Consider the following 14,417-nt stretch of genomic DNA (forward strand, 5'->3'; position numbering starts at 1 on the left):
TTCCTTCAAAGCCCACCAGCTTTCCCCTCCCACCTCCTTCAGGCTCTCTGCTCTCCACAGAGCATATTTGTGTGCAAATTAGCTGGACCACTGCAGGCTAAGATACCGATTAATCTTCAAATGTGCCACAATATAGAAGTTAACGTTCTAGCTGAGGGACTTAAAGCAGGAAACAGTGTTACCGCTGCAAGTCATCTGTTCTGTTTGGCAAAGTAGTAGTTGTGTCCCATAGGAGCAGGCTGCCCTTGAAGTATCTTCTCTTCGAGTGAGTGGCAGTGGGTATTGTTGCACAGTATATAAACCGCCTTTTGTCAGCTTTCATTAACCACAGAATTGACTTGTAAGACATTTGTACTTGGAGAGAGAGAGATGAATGATGTCCTGCCTTTAACAAAGGATATGTCAGTGCAGCAGCACTGAAGGGAGATACTGGAGTTGGTTTCTTGGAAAACTACATCAGTGTGTTCAAAGTTTTCTGCTGTCACAGCTCAGTTGCTTCTGCTTCATAGGTGTTTAAATTGGGGGTCTTTGTGCAACTGTATGGAATGAGATGACTCCCAGACCAACACATCTGATAGCTGCCCTGTTAGCATGAGCTCAAGCAGCCCTTTACTTAGTATTGGTCTCAATAGTTTTAGGCTTGTGCACATGGGGTTCAGTGCATACAAGAGCACTTCATGATTGCGCTACGTTCCTGCAAGCATGGTGTTCAGGAAGGTAGGAGGTAGGGATAAATCTTCTTTACCCCATTTAGACCAAGACAAGAAGTCAAGGGATGGAAGGCTGCTTTGCTCTTTTTTTGGTCTGGCAACTCTGATACAGAGGGATGGCATGACTTTTTTTTCAGTCACACAGGAACTTTAAGGTAGAGCTAGGAGATTAATCTAGACCTTCTGTGTACTAGTCCAGGTCTGAGCTGTAAAACTGTCCTTTGTTGTTTTATTATGTATGAGTGGTATTTGCTAAAGAGCTGTGCTGCAGTCCAGTTAGCTCTGCTCTGTTGTAGTCAATATGTACTTTATCACTGACTTTAGAAGAAGTAGAGTACACACTCAACCATTAGAAGCCAAGAAACTGACAATTTTATATTGATCTAGAGAATAAGCTTCCCCAGCAGTATGTCTCAGCTTCTAGCTGGGGATATTGCTAGAATTTAGATCTCTTCTAAAAGGGATTAAAGGGTGGCAATTGTGGTGAGGAGCATTTCTACCTCCTGGAAACATTTTTTTACCTCAGCAAGTTCAATTAGTATGAACAGTGCTTCTATGGGGATAATTTTGACTCTTACCATTCTTAGGCTGAATATGAACGAGCACCTCACAGATTCAAGGACCCATGTTTCCTTGTCAGCCTCCTTACTCAGTCAGGAAACTGAGAATGTTCATTCATAAACTTTTCCAGTAAGTGGCTGAATGGAGAAAGATATTCATAGTATTTTTTTTAAAGATGCTTGCTGTTCTTTATTTCTATGATTTTGTCTTTTGTCCATATCCTGACCTCAGCATCCAAGGCTGTAAGTAGGGAAGATAAAATCATTTTAATAACACAGTGCTACCATCCCTCATTGTCCTTTTATTGTCTAGCTTAATAACAATGGCATCAACAAACCTAAAACTATCCTAGTCCCTAGGCTGAAACTAGTCTGGAGGTTGTTTTATCAAGTTAAGCCTGATAAAAATCACAGCAGGCCTGGGAATAAGGAGATGCTACATTTGCAGGAACAAAATCCATGAGAGAACATGGCTTACACGAGAGAATATTTTTAGAAACTAGTGTATGTGGAAGTGAACTGAATGGTAGGAGAGCAGGCTTCCATCTGATCAGCTGCGTACATGCATGCTCTGTTAGAAGGCTGGAAATAATTAACGTTTACAATGAGTCTGGCATGGCAATGAAGCATGTACCTCCTACGATCGCAGTCAAGTTCTTATTGTTCACAGCCTTACGTGAGAGAACCTCTAGTAAGGCTTTAATGCTCACTTCACCTACTCATTTATGAGACAATCCTCAGAGAAGGGGATGGCCCACAGGCTCGTTGTATGTGCTGTTCAGATTTGGGTGGTTAGTAAGTGCATGGTGGTCAAGAAATACAAATATTAATGCAAAGGATGGAGGAAATTGACAACGATGATTATTGCTACCTACCTCAACGTAATAGTAGAATTTTATCTGTCTGGTTTGTGTGTGTGATTTTGTTGGTTTTGTTCCATACCATTTTTCTTCCCCCTCTTTTTTTCCCCCAGTGTGTGAAAGTTAGTGTTTTATATCAACACCATTCTATAAGGTATGACTTGCTGAAAAATATTTTTATGAACATATTCCAGTTAAAGTATTTACAGTTGTTACTTCTGTTGCCTAGTGGTTCCTGCAGGGTAAATCTTTTCCTTTCTAGAAGAGTATGGAGGGAGAGATCCAGAATTATTCCCCTGTTTAAGGAAGGATAAGGGTTTTATGAAGCTAACCTAATTGGGTGTACATCTATGTGATCTTCCTGTACCCCTACAGAAAGATAACTACTTCTTTCCTGTGACAACAGTCACTAGAATATATCAGACAGACAGACCTTCTTTGCTACCCAGTTTATGAAATAACCCATGCAATCTTCACCCGTTTAGGTATTGCTGAAGACCTACTGGGTTGTGGGCTCCATGAGAATCTTCCAGAACTTCCAAGACTTCCAAGATCTTCCTTGTGTATAGGAATGGGATTCTTGTGGTTTGCCAGTTAATCTGAAATATATGAGCATAAGTACATGTAAAGTAGAGAAAAATCTATTCATAGCAACCTAATATTATCAACACTCTTAAAATGAGCATAGAGATAAGTGTGCAGACATGTAGGCAAATCATAATTGCCTCTCTTGCACATTTTAAATCAGCTCCAGTGACAATAGTCTGCTGAAGCTGCTACATCCTGACGAGGAGGTCAAGGAATGCAGTCTGCGTATCATCCCCAACATCAAAAACTGAAGAATTTCCTAATAGGAAAGCTAATTCCTGGGCAGGGCTGTGAGTCACTGCAGAAACTCAAGAGCTGGGAGTGAGGAGAGCTCTCTTGAAGACTTTGCCATAGCATGAGATGTTCTGTCCATATCTAGAAATGCAGTGCTAGTGTGTTCGCTTTCCAGATCAGCAGGTCTCACTAGCTTCAACTCAGAAACGTAGAAAGTTTAAAATATTCTGAAACAGGAGGGAATTTGGTAAAAGAAGGGATGGAGACTGCAGGGGAAAATCCCAAGTTTTAGCCAAACTGATGTGAAAGAAAATTGAAGTAACAATAAAAGGTTTGATAGCTCCATTATGAATGCATTAGCTGTAAATATGAAATGCAGCCTGCTTAGAAGGAGCTATTGTCTGCCAAAAGTGGAATGAATAAGTGCTCATATTGATTCCTTTTGTTGGCCACAAAAGATAGGGGTCCTGGCAACATCCCATAGTGCCCCTCTCCATTGTGCCTTCTTCAATGCACTTACAGGGAAGACTTGCAGAATGTCACTCTTCTCCACAGCCAATGCCAGAAGTTATTTTTGACTGCTAGGGATTTTAAGTGTCATCTAGATGCCAAGGTAACCTTGGAGTATGTTAAGGATACCTGGCTGTGATCCTTCACCTGTGGGTGATAGACTGCCTGTGATGAGAGAATGACTATCAGTCGCTGTATCGGCCAGACACAGAGTTAAGTGTCTGCGAAGAGGTCATGCAGCTTCAGCAGAAACCAGCAGTCAGGACAATTCTCAGCATCTTGGCACTAGAAAACAGTCTTCTGATTAATAAATAAATAAATAAGTCAAGTCATACAAGAAGGAAGCCTGCTGTATCAAGAAAATGAGACCATGGATTTTAAGAGTTGCTGAGAGCCTGAAGAGAGATTGGTTCTCAGCAAGGATTGTGCTGGTATTTGCTTTGTGAGTGCCCACTGTGCAAGGACTTATGTAAACCATAAAACTTTCCCGTAGACTACGAGCTGTGTCAACTGCTGGACCAGGAACAATTTACCTCTGGTTGTTTCACTTCACAAATATACTGTCTTTTGATATATTCTGCTGTGATGTAAATGTGGGCTAGATATTTTTCCAGTAGAAACTTGGTCATTGATTTCTTTTTAGTGCTACACAAAAATATTTGGCCATTGACTATTGCAGATGAAAAACCTGCTGTGCAGTATATGCTTTCAAAAAACACACACGGGCATCACAGTAAAGGCAAGACTGTCTTCTCTCCATTTGCAGAAGAAATAAGTTCCATTCAGGCAGCGTGAGGTTATAAAAATAGCTATGCTGGTTCAACCCAGGGGCTCGTTATTCACTCTTCTGTTTCCAAATGCTTCAGGATGAAGTGTCAGGGTGCATGGAACAAAGGGACCTCAGGGATATCATGACTGCAATCAGTGGCACATCCCTGGTCTTCTGCCTGTTCTTGGTCACCAGCATGTGAATGTATTGCAAGCAGCAGACTTCCTCTGAGTGACTGACCATCCTGGTGGGCTGTTGAGGTCCACGCTCTTCATCATCTTTCTCACAATCTTTGGCAACTTGGGGAGACTGGACTCTGGTGAAAGACTCCAGGCAGAGACATTCTGCAAAATTATCACCTGCCTCTTCCTCTCTGATTCTGGCCTCATCCGCTGGCCTCATGTTCATGTTTGGCCTCTACAATGTCAAAAACAATCCCCTACCAAAAGAGAGGGAAAAGGCAAGATGAGGAATTGATACCATGTGAACTGTCCTCAGAGTAAGCAACTGTAGATATTTCTTTCTGCTATGACAGAAAAAAATCAAGCCTTTTACGTATTGCTTTATCGTCATCATTCTCCTTCGTCTCATAGCACAGTTTTGTAAGCCCAGCAACTGCATACTGAAGAATGGTAAGTAAGTAACAGCAGAAATTGTATCTGATAAATTTTATTTTTCCTTTCTGTTTTGAAATTAGCAGTGTTTTTTTTCCCAAACATATTTGTTGTTCAGAATGATTACCTGAGTAACTTGGAGCTATAAATTCCTTTGGACATCTGCTCAGAGGAGGTAATAGTTTATTTGATCTGACATGTTAGTCATGTGGTAGTGTTTCTGTTCTCTTAATGGCTGAGCCATAAAAATGTTAATCAGGATTCTAGTTTTTATCCTAGAACAGTGAATTTGAAACTATTTTTCTATGTGGATTGGTTGTGTTGTTTTCCACAAGAAATACTTATTTAGAAAAGAATTTTAATCTAGACAGTCTATTTTCTGACAAAGAGTAAGTTTGTGTAAAAAATCATAAATAATTGAAAATGGAATTACAAACCCTAACTGGTTTTCAGCTTTGGTCGAGTAATCTGGCCAAAACTATAAGCATTTTAATGACAAAATGCTATCATGTTGTCCTACCTTTGCCCTTGTTTTTCTCCATGGGTTCTCTTCCTAAAGTCTACATTTCATATTGCTTTACATGTATTTCCTCAGAGGCGAAAGCATGCTATTTTTTGACCCCAGCATGTAAAGGAGTGCAGATTCCGTGAAGCACCAAGAATGTGCTTCAAATCCAAAATATTATTGCTTTTGGCTAAAGCATTTAGAATGGGGCAGGGAGGATTCTTCCACAAAGTTTTCTGTGGGCAGAGGGCGATGAAGAAAAAATGTTGATATGTTTTCAAGTGACCACTACAGAAATATTTGCTGGTGTATGTCTGATATGCATGTTTTCTGTGGAATGCCAACTGCAAATGTGAATACAGGCAACATTGAATTAAAACTGGTATCCATGCAAATATCTGTAAGCAGTATGTTTCAGCTTGTCTTTAGCTCTTTTGTCCACTAATCTGAACTAAATACTCTTTCAAGTTGTGTTTATTATGTCTATTGAACAATGGAGTTTTTCAGAATGCAGTCTAATTTATTTTAAATCCTAAAGAACAGGGGATTTTACTCTGACAATGGTGATTAACTGTAAATCTTTAAGTCCATTATGGACTAGAAGTGTTCAAAATTATTCTTGATGAACTATTGAACTGATTAATCTTTTTTTGCTTTTGTCCTGTTTCTGAACTGATCAGGTTTGCTATGAATGTGTTAATGGCTCAGAAATTCTTCTAACTCTTGCCAATTAAAAAAAAATATATATAATATTACAAAGGGTTTTTATGAACTAACCCCTGCTACTGTTTCTTTAAGAATCTGATATTTTTTCAGACATTTGATTTGTCTGCTTAGGCAAGTCTTCTGTTTCTACACTATGGTTAGATAATTTAGTCTGTTAAAATGAGAAAATAGCCAAAAACATCTAACCCATAATGACTTGCAATATTACTTTTCGGCTTGGATAATTATTCACTGACTATTTGTGAAGTATTTAGGATTCATAAACATCTTCAGGGCTAAAAACATTTGTCATGCAGATATGCATATGCAGTTAATGATAATAAGCCACAAATAATAACTGAATGAGCCAACAGTGCTCATGACAAAATTATTCACTATTTTTTTGTGGTATTTAGCCAAGTCTGCTTAGGATCTATAAATAGCTGCTGACTTACAGATTCTGAAGGCCAGGTAGAACTGTTGGATCATTTTTCTGATTTCTTAGGTAGTGTAGACCAGGTACTCTTAGCTAGTTATGCTGGATGGTGATTGTATCTGTGTGCATTTATTGTTTTAATTCTGCTGAGTGTAGATAGACTGAAAAGGTTTCAATAAAAGTAGAAAAAAATCCGATATAGTAATTGATGAGGCCTGATGAGGAAAAAAAGAATGTTTAGTATAGCAGTCTCATATTTAAACAGTGCAGCAGTCATGTCATAATTAAAATTTCCATATACAAGGTGGCAGGGTTTAGGGAATTTCTTATTCCTTCTTTTTGCAAAATCGCACAGAATCATGATGGGAAATAGATTCCAGAGAACAGTGACAGTTGTTTCTCTGTAGCAAATGTGCTTGTTAATGGAAAGAAATGCAAGACAGCCATCTGTTGGATTGCGGAGCAACATGTTTGGTTTCCAGGTCCCAGTGTGGACTGCCGGTAGCCCAGAAAGGAACAAGTACAGCACTCATTGCAAGGGCAGATGGTGTTTGTGGACAGTCTAAATTCAAGCTGAGCATAAGTCCACTAAAAAGGAAATTCATGCATGTGAAAATGGGTCCTAGGAGTGCTGCAGACATCTGGGATGCAGGCAAGGCTTTGTCATCAGCATGTTACTGGTTGTACAGTGGTACAGTTCTGCATCTTTTCACAAGTAACAATTCTATACTGCAGGACTATGTGGCCAGCAGCCATCAAAAATGATGGATTCAGCACTGATCCACTGCTTGGGGAGAGCAAACGCGCAGCTGATCTCAACATGCCTGTCAGCATGGAACAGAAGACTAGCTTGTCCCTGGACTTGTATGACACCTTCAGGTATATATTATAAAGAACATGCTAGGGAAGATTGCAATCATTTATCTTTAAAAAGTTGGGTTTAGTGCAAGGTTTAGATTAGGTATCTTGGATCTTTATATTTTGTATGTTACTTGCTTTTAATTAAAAATATTTTCCATCATATAGATCATTAAGTGATACAGTCAATAATCGGGTCTTTGGTTGTCCCAGATCTACTGATCCAGATTTACGATTTGATTACGATTTTAGTCTAGTTGCATGTCATTGCCATTCATGCTGAGGGTCTGAGCCAGTATATTTTCTTTCCCGTTTGAGATACTCTGCCAGACTTCTGTTTTGAACTGATTTTCTTAGGTCTGGGGCCATTTAGATAGGCTTAGTTCCCACTACAAAGGAGGTAACTTCACTCTGCTGTTTCTCTCCAGATCTTTTTAGCAGATAGAGACAAACTAGTGGATGTACTGGCTCCCCCTCTTACCGCAGTCTTCACTGTAATGCTTGAGCACATGTTAACTCTCTTCCAGGTGACAATAGCACAAAGGAGAACTCTTGATATGGTACCATGGTGCTGGGTGTTTGGGCAGGGATTTTGTAAGCCTCTCGCAAATTGCTGCTGTCACTAGCCATTACAGCTGCATGCTGGTACTCAGGACTAAGCTCCAACCCACAGGGAATTCAATGGAAATATTATCAGTGGTTTTGTCTGGCACAAACTGTGCAATTTTCGAGAGCTCCCTGGCTTGCCTATTTTTTTGTCCCCGATGAGGCCAATTACACTTAAAGCTAGAAAAAATTGAGCTAGTGTTGAAAATCACACCCTACGTGTTCCTCTGAGTACACATAGATTGAATTTCAATTAAAAATTAGAGCAAAGTAAAAGGTTACTTGTTAATTGTAATGTAATTTAAAATGGGTGTAAATTAATTTTGTTTCTTTCTCTGTCTTTAAGTTCTGTCACATGTTCTTTTGTAGGTCAGTAAAATCTCAAGACTGGGTAACAGCCAGTGGTTGTAAAAGGTAAAGGGGAGAGGGGCAAGGGTGTCTGAACCATAAGAAAATTTTCCAAATAACTGGTTATGCTAAATAACGGAGCAGAAGGCTATATCGGTTGATCTGCACTAATGATTTGCTTGCCGCATTTTGTGGCAGACATCCATTGTGAATATTTGACACATGTGATTGCTTTGGTGGAGATATTCAAATTGTTTGTAAACACCGAGGATCTGACCACTGCATTCGATGTGATAATCATAAGTCTCATATTCTGAATTCCTATGCTGTGGGTTTTTTCTCAGTAATTTGGTTTAGACTGTGACAGCTTCTGATTGTGATGTGTTTATCCCATATGTTACTATCAGCAGATTAATATTATGTTCTAAATAAGGTTCAGCTGATACAGCTGGAAGGACAAGGGTACCAGCTGGGGTAGGCCAGCTTGTTAACATCCCTACAGATCTTACTGTGATCTGAATGCCTGCCACTCAGCTTGTAACTTTCTGAGAGTTTTAAAATTACACAGGCAGAATTTATTAATTATAAATTCTATAGCCCCTAGCAGAGGATCAGAATTACTCTTTGATATGACCATGTACCCTTGATAAGCAAAAATGTTTGCAGTATGTATAGGAGATAAATCTTGTGGTCTCTGTCCAAACTCAATGAATGATTCCGTTGGAAAGGCATTCCAGTCTCAGGATATGCAACTATAAGAACAGGAGTAATCCTCATGTCACACTTGCTAATAAAGAGTCTTTTTAGCTGAACACAAGGCCCCTAAAAAGATAGAAGAAAAAGGTTATACAGTTTCAGGGGAGATGCCTGACAGATTGTATGCTGTTTTTCAGAGAAGCGCTCCTTTCTGCTATGTAAGGTTTTATTCTTGCTTAGTCAGCAAATTGTAACAGAAAAGGTCTAGTCTGATTCTGATTTTATGTTATATTTAATATGAATTTCATGACTTTGCCTCCATTTTAATCTATAAAGCCTGGATTTTTCCCTTTAATTTAAATGGCCCGGTTTTGAAATTGCTGACTGCTGCTGTTTGGGGAGATACACTTCCAGAAGCTCCTGGGAAAGAGGGACTGATCCCTAACCTCAGAGGAAGGTACAAGTTGTATCCTGCATAAATAATGTCATTCTCAGAAGCAATCTGGAGTGGGAGATGTAAATGGGAATTGATGTATCAGTTTGTGTTGAAGGCAAGGGAAAGGTAAAACAGCTTGAAAAGAAGAAGATAATAGCTACATTATGTTTACTGAAAGCAAAAGAAAAACCCTTGTAAATTTGGGAGGAAATAAACCCCAATTTTTTTAATAGAACAAAACGGTTTCCCAGCAATTCCGAATATGTTTGATTCTGTTAATAGCCTTCTCCAAGCTTTGCCTTTGACCTCAAAACCAAAATAGAAGAAGGTTTTGCCTTCGTTGCTCAAGACAGATGAGTTTGTTTGAGCAAGATAACAAATGTGGATTATGTCACTACAAATACTGAAGGGGAAGGTGGCACTTCAGGTAGTTGCCTCGGGCTAAGTATGTAAGGGCAATGCTATATTCTTATCTAGGCACAACCTTTCTGCTTACCTTACAATAAATTAAACTGACTACTAGTCTTCACTATGGCTGAAGCAGCTTTTATTTTTTTTTTTTCTTTTAACCGCAGGGTAACTAATACACCTTAGCTTTCCTGAGGTAAAACATAGCGAAGGCGAGACACTTCAGTTTACAAGATCAGTGCTATACATCTGCCTAAGGTTGACTTAGCTAAATTTATCTCACAGTAAAACTGAAGTGTTCTGACATTGCTGTCTTTTTTTGTCTTTTTTTTTTTTTTTATTTTTAAACCTCACACAACCTTGCGTGTGCTAATTACCCCAGCTAAAACACAGCACATCTTGAGCAATGAATGAATTGTTTTAACTGCAGCATTCCTAGGTTATGCTAGTATGGAGATCACAATGCTGATGGTACAATACTTATCTTGGAAGCAATTTATCTCTTCCCATAGGCAAGCAATCTTCCTCCTTCTCCTGGTTCATTACTCAATTGTATATTTCAATGTGATTCACTGGTGTGTGGTGCTCTGCTGTTCTCCTTACCAGGCGTACCTGCTCAGATTTAGCTACTTCTAAAGTGCTTATCCAGCTGTGGGCTTCCTGTGCCACTGTCATCTGCTCTCCACTGAAGCAGGTGTAATTAACATAGGAACAGTATCTGATATCTCTGCACAATTTATCCTTCCACCCCAGAGTGGCAGCCTGAGATTTTCTGGCTTTTCTGCACTTAAATAGACAAACTCGATTTCCTATTATTCTTATTTAATTGTTTCTAGTCTCTGTCAAATGTGAATTAATAGGTCAGGATCCTGACCCTATTCCTGTGCCACTCGACTTCTTCAATTCACTGTGTAATAGCAAAAAAAGTCTGTATAACATTGTAAATAAAAAAAATTTTTTTCTTCCATTCCCATTGCACCCAGAATTTCCTGACTATACTGTTAAAGAAGTTATACTGGGTTATTTTAGGTGCTAACACTGACTGATATTTATTAGTGTATTGTGCTTCCCTAACTTGGAAACATCTCTCACCTGTTTTCCTAAAAGTTCATCTCTCTACCCATTCCTCTCTTGAAATATCTCCCAACAACACACATTCCAGTTAAGTTGCATTAAGTGCCCTGAAGAGAGCCATAGTATTATAAAGAACTTTTTAGCACATAGTCTCACTTTATAATAGCACAAAGGTTGACCGTAATTTTGAGGTCAACAAAGCACTTGAGGTGTTCCAGCTCAAATACTCTAGAAAATATATTGCTAGCAAGATTTTTCTGTCTGCTACAGAGGGTGAAGAAGTTGATGAGTGTCCAATCCTTTTCAATATGGATTAGAAAAGCCTACTGCCTCACCAATCTGAAAAATCTTCTATTAAGTGTGAATTTAGTTTTATTTTCTCCACGTAATGGTAAAACAAAACTTACCATCTTCTTTCAAAAAGTTTTAGGTATAGATTTGACCAGAGCCACTATTGCAATGGCATTCATCTGTGCTAACAGTGGCAGTTCAGAAACCAAAATTCAAGTAAGCGGAAGCTGGATTTAGCATAATGCTCACAAACATAATCAATTTTTTGATAAGTTGGCCAATTTTCCTGCTAATTGTGTGATTATCCCAGAAAATGAACTGTGACTTGTAGATTCTGTAATACATTTGTGACACTTTGCTGTAAAAGTCATTTGAACAGGCGATCACTTGACCCAAGATGTTTATTAATTTTTTAGATTGTACAAATCATTTTCAGTATTAAGGACACTCCAGTAATTGAAGACATACGTTTGCATTTCTAGTCCTAAATCACGATGCTCCACATTAAGCCACCATCCAACTGGCACAATCAATCCAAGCAAGGCAGAAATTAAAACCAACACAGATGATGTATATGTGTGCATGTGTATATGTGCTGTCTTTTAATTTTAAAGTATGTAGAGAGGTAAATATATTACCCACTGTATTCTCAGAACATTCTAACGCGCCATTATTATTAAAGAAAGAAATGAAATGGGTATATTTTTGGATGTTGAAATGTATCTATGTGAGAGCAGGCTATAGTTCAAAGGCTTGATAGCCACCAATGTTTGCTGTCTGTGCAGCAGCAGGTCTGCAGGTGCCACCCAGTCGCCACTTTCCAACAGTTCTCTGCCAGAAGGAATTGTGCCTGGAGTCACTCGGGATATTCTGTTTCTTCACCTGCAAATGAGTACTTTTCCTGTTGATTTTAGACTTCACCCAAGTGCTGTGCTGTACTAAGCCAGCTGTGTTTTCTCACTCAGTTTATAGCACATAATATTGACCGGCCTCTCAAAAATCTAAGTAGTGTAAGCTGAGAGCGTGTTCTTTCATGACCACTTTACTCTGTCCTTTCTTACATAGAATCACACCTGCTTCTATTTAAAGCTCACAAGTACTGCCATTTCAGCATGCTACAAAAGTCTCTGATACATCAGACAAGCAAGGTTCTTGCTTTTGCCAAAGCCCACTTCTCTGGCAGCATAAAAAGCCTTGAAGAAGGTGGAAATAGGTGCAGAGAGGGTGCTGTGACTTTGCTGGGGGGTTTCCCTCCAAAGCTCGTCTTTTTTTTTTTCTCAATGATCACTGTAGGCTTAAGGTGCTGTTGAGTAAAAGCACTTTATTCAGTATCAGGTTCCAGCTAGCTGTGACTGGCAAGAGCTTTTCAGAAGGATTCAGGTCCTGTCTGGCAAATTCAACCTTTCAAGTCCCTGTCTTCATATGCAGGCAGATTGTGCAGTAATGAGGCTCCTCTAATTTAAATGAAACACTGACATTAAGAGACTGTTGTCTCTTAATGGCCTTGCTTTTTGAACAAGAAGTTGGCATAAAACCCTCCTTGCCCCTTCCCTGCAGAGGAACTGAACCTCTGTAATTCAGGAAAGGCTTTAGGCAACGTCTATGGTATCAGGATTGCTGTGCCAAAACTGCTCATCAAAATAATAATTTTTTGCAGGACTATTTCCATCCCAACTGTACCGTTGACAGATATGTTCATAAATGTTTCCAAAAAAAATCAATGAATTGATTTTTTTGCATTTTCTGATTTACTTTTGACTTTCTCATTGCCTTTTCTTTTGGCAGAATATTATGCTATATTTTCAGGTTTAATATCAAATTATTAAAGGCATTTCAGAATTGCCAGTCTGTTTAGCATTTCAAGATTACTAATTTTTCTCCAAAGTTAGGACAAAATAAAATTTTGAAAAGTCAGACTATCCAACAAGATGGAAATTCTGTAGCTGGTTTCATGCTCCCATCTCTGTTTTTGACCTCCAAGGACCTGATTCAGTGCCCACCAAAACAAATAGGAAACTTTCTCTTGAATTGAATGACTTTGGACTCAACTTTAAGACCAAAGAATTTTCAAACTGATTATAGAGTCCAAGAGGTTTATTTTCTTTCTCTTTTAATTTTAAATATTCCTGGTGCTGTCTTCTATGGAAACCAACTGGCAGGAGGAAATGAGCACTGAGCATTCACAGTTAACTCAACATGAGAAAGTGAGAGGGTTCTACGCTGAATCCCAACGGTGCCAGAGGATTACTTTAGTGGAACCAGCTATGAACCATTACTTGGCTCCAAGGCCATATTACTGGATCTCTGCTAACACCATGATGTTGAATGTTCAGGAACAATGTTTTATAAATATTCAAGATGTTGATATAAATCGCTTCTTTTCTTTTTTTTAGGGATCGAACAGATTTCTTGGGACAGCCACTATGTATTGGGGTATTGAATATGCAGTGGAGATGGAGCACAGAAGTGACACTGGTCACATGTCACTATTCAAGTATGCTGCTTCAACTGGTTCACTGTTGGTTCTGAGCACTCTAACAAGCTCTTGATGCCACTGGAAGTACTTCAGGACAAGAGGCCAGATCACCTCCTCTATTACACCTGCATGAACTTCTCTGTCTATTCAAGGTAACACAGGTAGAAGTTGTAAGAAATTACCATATACGAAGTGCTTCTCTCATGACCATCCTTGTGCCCCAACCTGTGCTGTAACAGGGGGCCTGGTGTTTCCTCAGCTCTGCCTTGCTCTATGCAACATGGTGAACCAACTGGAAATAAAGCCTCTCACTCCTCAGCCATTCAAGCTAAGCACAGAGCATCAAGCCTCACTTTCTAATTTATCTCATGTCACCCAAGTCAGCAAATGTGACTCTGGACATATAGAGGGAGCAGATGGCACTTTTACAGAGCAGTTTTTTTGAAAGGAACCATATGCTGGTGACGGGCTGATTTTCTTGAAAACTTAGTGGTACGTTGTTGAAAAAGGCACGAGAAATGGTGATGATATACACTGTGTTCCACTTCTGCAATTGCACTTCTGTGAGATGTGATTCTTTTGGACTTATTTAAAATATAGGGGGTTTCTTTTCTACAATCTTTGGTAGATACTCAAGCAGTTGTTTGGTTTGCAGCTTCTTCCTGCAGATAGGGAACCTAAACACTTGTTTCTTTCATTCCTAAAGCTTTTTTAGGAGGCTTTTGGGGCTCAT

General features: G+C 39.1%; 1 protein-coding gene across 8 annotated transcripts in view; it reads left to right on the top strand.

Annotated features, from left to right (window-relative positions):
- Window positions 1-14,417, top strand: part of SPTLC3 (serine palmitoyltransferase long chain base subunit 3) — a 167,405-nt gene that overhangs the window by 49,552 nt on the left and 103,436 nt on the right. For 6 of the 8 annotated variants that reach the window (XM_087775384.1, XM_087775391.1, XM_087775386.1 and 3 more), the window contains exons 2-3: window positions 7,227-7,370; window positions 13,602-13,836. The gene's annotated coding sequence lies outside the window, so the exon portion shown is untranslated. Of the gene's footprint in view, window positions 1-4,824; window positions 4,864-7,226; window positions 7,371-8,324; window positions 8,370-13,601; window positions 13,837-14,417 lie in introns of all 8 variants that reach the window. The other 2 variants (XM_087775387.1, XM_087775385.1) reach the window with 2 other exon arrangements.

This window comes from Nipponia nippon, unplaced genomic scaffold, assembly GCF_047370975.1.
Source record: "Nipponia nippon isolate SJK-2023a ecotype South Korea unplaced genomic scaffold, ASM4737097v1 scaffold_4, whole genome shotgun sequence".
Classification (NCBI taxonomy): Eukaryota; Metazoa; Chordata; class Aves; order Pelecaniformes; family Threskiornithidae; genus Nipponia; species Nipponia nippon.